The 5,172-nt window shown below is 47.7% G+C and overlaps 1 pseudogene across 1 annotated transcript; it reads right to left on the minus strand.

Annotated features, from left to right (window-relative positions):
• Nucleotides 1–1,028: 1,028 nt before the first annotated feature.
• On the minus strand, nt 1,029–4,249 carry LOC311596961 (protein FAM50A-like; annotated as a pseudogene). Its single transcript has 4 exons — nt 4,242–4,249; nt 3,996–4,100; nt 1,558–2,263; nt 1,029–1,413 (listed from the first exon to the last, which is right to left on the minus strand). The product of its transcript is annotated as a protein FAM50A-like (transcript).
• Between the last annotated feature and the right edge of the window lie 923 nt (nt 4,250–5,172).

Below are 5,172 nucleotides of genomic sequence, written 5' to 3' on the forward strand. Positions count from 1 at the left end.
AATTATCCATGTCATGTAAAGCACTTTCTATTGTGGGTGCAGTGGCACACGCCTGTAGTCTCAGCACTTGGGAGGCAAAGGCAGGCAGACTGCTGTGAGTTCAAGGCCAGCCTGGTCTACAAAGCCAGTCCAGGACAGCCAAGACTACACAGAGAAACACTGTCTCAGAAAAAAACAAAAAAACAAAAACAAATCAATATATATTTTTTTTCTTGTTTTCTTTTTTCTTTTTTGAGACAAAGTTTCTTTCTCTGTGCAGGCTGGCCTTGAACACAGAGATGTACCTGCCTCAGCGTCCTGAGTGCTGGGATTACAAGCAAGGGCCACCATGCCCATCAGTCCTTTTATATTTAAGCCGGGCGTGGTGGTGCACGCCTTTAATCCCAGCACTCGGGAGGCAGAGGCAGGCGGATCACTGTGAGTTCGAGGCCAGCCTGGTCTACAAAGTGAGTCCAGGACAGCCAAGGCTACACAGAGAAACCCTGTCTCGAAAAACCAAAAAACAAAACAAAACAAAAAAACAACAACAACAAAAAACCCCAACCCCCCCCCCCAAAAAAAAGAGTACATAAGATTTTTTCCAAATTGGTTCTTAGGAAATAAGCATGTTACCATTTTCATTCCCCCTCTCTTCCTTAGATAGAAGACTCACACTATAGCTCAGGCTGTCCTAGAACTCACTCTGTAGCCAAGGCTAGCCTTGAACTGGTCCTTCTGTCTCAGTCTCTGAAATACTGGGGATCAGAAATGTGTTTTACGACATCTAGCTATGTTTCTTTTTTATTATTTTGAAACAGAGTCTCACTATGTAGCCCTGGCAGACCTAAAGCAAACTCACTGTGATCCTCCTGCCTCAACCTCCAGAGGACTAGGATTAAAAGAGTTGTTGTTGTTGTTGTTGTTGTTGTAAAACAAAAACAAAACAGGGAATCTAGGCACCTGGAGCCCTGGAGACAGGGGGACATGCCAGGAGAGACACGATCATGGGACACGCCGGGAGAGACAAGGTCATGCCCACTTCTGGATGCTCACCGGATTGTGTACTTGTCCCATTTTCCCCCTGGGATAGGCTCCCAGGGACTGGCAGGAAAGATGTGCTTGTTCCTCTCATAGCAGCTCCTCAGGACCACTTCTCCACAGTGGCATCACTGAGCAGTCGTACATCATCATAGACATCGAAGTTGAAGAGTGGCCCGTTTTTTCCTTCGTGCCTTGGTGACGACGAAGTCACAGAAGCTGTGACGATGGGGGATGATTAAATCCTCCTTGATGTACAGGAGCTGCTCCACCCCTGCTGACCTGAGCTCACTGAAGTCCTTGAGCAAGATCTCATGTGCTCAGCAGAGCACTGCTGCATCCCTGTTGCCCTTTTTCATCCTAACTGTGCGCGGGTGCCCAGAGCCATCCCAGTAACTAAAGATGATTTGAGAGCCGGGTGTGGTGGCGCACGCCTGTAATCCCAGCACTCGGAAGGCAGAGGCAGGCGGATCGCTGTGAGTTCGAGGCCAGCCTGGTCTACAAAGTGACTCCAGGACAGCCAGGGCTACACAGAGGGACCTTGTCTCAAAAAAAAAGAAAAAAAAAAAGATGATTTGAATCTCTTCACTCTTGATTTTTCTGCTGTTTGGCTTCCCACTCCTGGCGCAGTTCTTCCCGAAGCCGATTCTCCTCTTCCTCCTCCCGGTTCCGGTCACATGAGGGTTCCACATGGGGGTTCTTCCTCAGTTTCTTTTTCTTTGTGCCTATCTCTTCCCGCTCCAGTCCCTCTTCATACACGGCCACCCACCTCTTCCTCCTCCCCCCTTCCTCCCCCCCCCCTTCCTCCAAGGTGAAGGGCAGGCTGGCGAGCTTCCGTTTCCGCTTGGCCTCCTGCTTGCTCACTTTCTCTCGCAGCTTCTCTAGCTTCCGCCGCAGCTCCTTTGATAGCTCCTCTTTTGCCAGCTGCTTCTCTCGCTCCTTCACCAACGCCTTCAGCTCCACCCTCATGTCATTCAGGGTCACAAGACCCACAGTACTGAACTTGAGCTCTGCTTCCACAGCACCGTAGTGTGCAGAGACCTTCTTGTTAGTGTTGGGCTCCATTATGTTCTCCTCCTCAATCCTCCGCTTCATCTGCTCCATTCGCTCACGCTGCTTCTTCCTCTTCATCAGGTGCATGGCACGGCACGGCTCTCTTGAACTGAGCCATGGTGGTGGTGGTGGTGGCAGCAGTGGCGACAGTGACAGCGACAGCAACAGTGGGAATCCTGATGGAGATGGTGACCTGAAGATTTCTTTCTTTCTTTCTTTCTTTCTTTCTTTCTTTCTTTCTTTCTTTCTTTCTTTCTTTCTTTCTTTCTTTCTACTTAATTATTACATATACAGTGTTCTGCCTGCACATACACCTGCAGGCCAGAAGAGGGCATCAGATCGCATTATAGATGGTTGTGAGCCACCATGTGGTTGCTGGGAATTGAATTCAGGACATCTGGAAGAGCAGTCAGTGCTCTTAACCTCTGAGCCATCTCTCCAGCCCTGCAAATTGTGGGCTCCTTATAAGAACAATTGCCTGTTTCTTCTTTTCTTCCCTCTGTCCTCTCACTGATCACTCAATGAATAACGTTGTATTTATTTTTGTTTTGTTTTGTTTTGTTTCGAGACAGGGTTTCTCTGTGTAGACTTGGCTGTCCTGGACTGCATTTTTAGATTGGGCTGGACTCATACAGAGATCCTTGTGCCTCAGCCTCAGAGAGTGCTGGGATTAAAGGTGTGTGCCATCACACCCATCTTCAATTTATAATTTAAATCATCCCAAATCACCTGTGATTTGCACAGCTGAGCCATGGTGATTGACAGGATCAATTTTGCTGGGGAAGATTTATGATTTCCATGGGATTAGTAATTCACAAGGTGACTCAGAGAACAGAGGTGAGCTACCATTCTGTTTTCAGATTAGGGTTCAGAATTTGACATTTCTGTATCTTTGGGGTAAGGGTGGGGTCTAATATGGTCTTCTGGCCACAGAAGGTCCTGCACCCAGGGCCCAGGTATATAAGTACACACACACACACACACACACACACACACACACACACACACTTAAAAATGAAATTCAAATTCTTTTTTAAACATTTATTTATTTATTATGTATAAAGTGCTTTACCTTCATGTACACCTGCAGACCAAAAAGATCTCATTATAGATGGTTGTGAGCCACCATGTGGTTGCTGGGAATTGAACTCAGGACCTTTAGGAAGAGCAGCCAGTGCTCTTAACCTCTAAGCCATCTCTCCAGTCCTAAACTCAAATCTCTTAAAGATGGTATTGTGAATGCTTTTTTTTAAAAAAAAGATGCATTTATTTATTTATTCAGTATGCAGAAGAGGTCACCAGACACATGATAGATGGTTGTGAGCCACCATGTATGTGGTTGCTGGGAATTGAACTCAGGACCTTTGTAAGAGCAGGCTATGCTCTTAACCTCTGAGCCATCTCACCAGCCCGTGAATGCTTTTAATCTCAGCACTTGGGAGATGGAGGGAGCTAGGTAGATCTCTGTGAGTTCAAAGTCGGTCTGATCCATACAGTGAGTTCCAAGACAGCCAGAGCTATACAGTGAGACCCTATGTCCTTCCCCTGTCACCCTCCCTCCCCCCCAAAAAAGAACCTGAACAAGTAGTAAAATAAATAAATAAATAAATAAATAAATAAATAAATAAAAAATAAGTAAGTAAGTAAAGATATGTGCCTCCGTGTCCCTTGGCCTCTCACGGCAAGGCAGCAGAAAGCTGATGGGCATTTCAATGAGAAACTCAAGAAAGGTAGATATGTTTGTCTGTCTGTTTTTCTTCTTTGTCACTAGCAGTCTCCAAGGAAGCAACTACAACAGAATTACAGACCGTGGTGTCCTCCCAGTTTGGGGGTGCAGGACAATACATCATGATTCCCTGGTAGCAGATGGCCAGAACACCCCCTCAGAAATGTGGTCCGGGATCCAGCAGCCATCTTGGGCTCGCCTCTCCTTAGTTTTCGGGGTCTCCAGTGTCTGCTCCAAGAATGTCGGGCAGGTAAAGGCAGCTGCGCAGCCCTCTCCTGAGCTCAGCGACAACCAGGAAAGATTTCTGGATAAGGGACACAGAAAGGTCACCGTGAAGGAGCCCCCTAGGGACACAGGGGCCATTTGGAACCTTTCAGGCCTCATCGGAGCTCTAAGTCGTAGTTTTTGATCGATTCCCGAATTCAGAGCACTTTAGAGCACGCACCGCACCATCTTCGAGCCATCTGCGGGCAGCCTGGAGAAGCGCGGCGTGGAGGGGAACAGAGGCTTGGGCCAACCGGCCAGCTGTGCCCCTTGGAGACAAAGGAACAGCCCTGTCTTTCCCTGCAACTCCTAGTTCTACCCCACGGAGCCAGAGCGGAGAGGAGCTGCAAAACCCAGATTTTGTTGTTGTTGTTGTTTTGTTTGTTTGTTTTTTCAAGACCAGGTTTCTTTGTGTAACAGCCTTGGCTGTCCTAAACTCCCTTTGTAGACGGCGATCTTTCACCCTCTGTCTCCCAAGTGCTGGAATTAAAGGCGTGCGCCACCACACCCGGCTAAATCCAGATGTTTTTCCCTACGGAAACGTCCCATTCTTAACGTGTTCTTATGGTGCTTTTTTCCCCCTCCCCTCCCTGGGTGTTTTTGAGGCAGCCCTCTGGGAGCACACTCCTTTGTAGCAGAGTGCTGAGATCACCGATGGGTGCCCTGCTGGGTTTTTATGCTGTGCTTACTGCAAGCACTCTACCCCTAGAGGTACACTTCCAGCTCTCCTTGCTTTGGAGAGACATCGACGTGTTTATGAAGTGGGTCTGGAAGTCAGTCTGTAGTCCAGATTAGCTTGGAACATCTTCGGATCCTCTCGCTTCCCTGGCGCGGGAATTAAAGATGTGTGCTTCCATATCCGGCGCTAATTCTTTTTATTTTACTTACAATTTTTTATTTGCACTCTTTTTAAAACCAGAAATGTTTAATATATAGTGACCATTTTTCTGTGAATTTTCCTTCCTCGGCTTCTTTCCTGCCCTGCCCCCCAACCCTCACCCCCGCCCCACGGGGTTGCTCACGAACCCCAGGCTGCTCTAGAATTTGTAAATTCAGTTCGTCTGCTCCCCGCAGCCTAACAAGATTAGAAACAAGACCTGTCGGCGGTTCTT

Source organism: Acomys minous (assembly GCF_964271855.1).
Source record: "Acomys minous genome assembly, chromosome: 1".
NCBI classification, from domain to species: Eukaryota; Metazoa; Chordata; class Mammalia; order Rodentia; family Muridae; genus Acomys; species Acomys minous.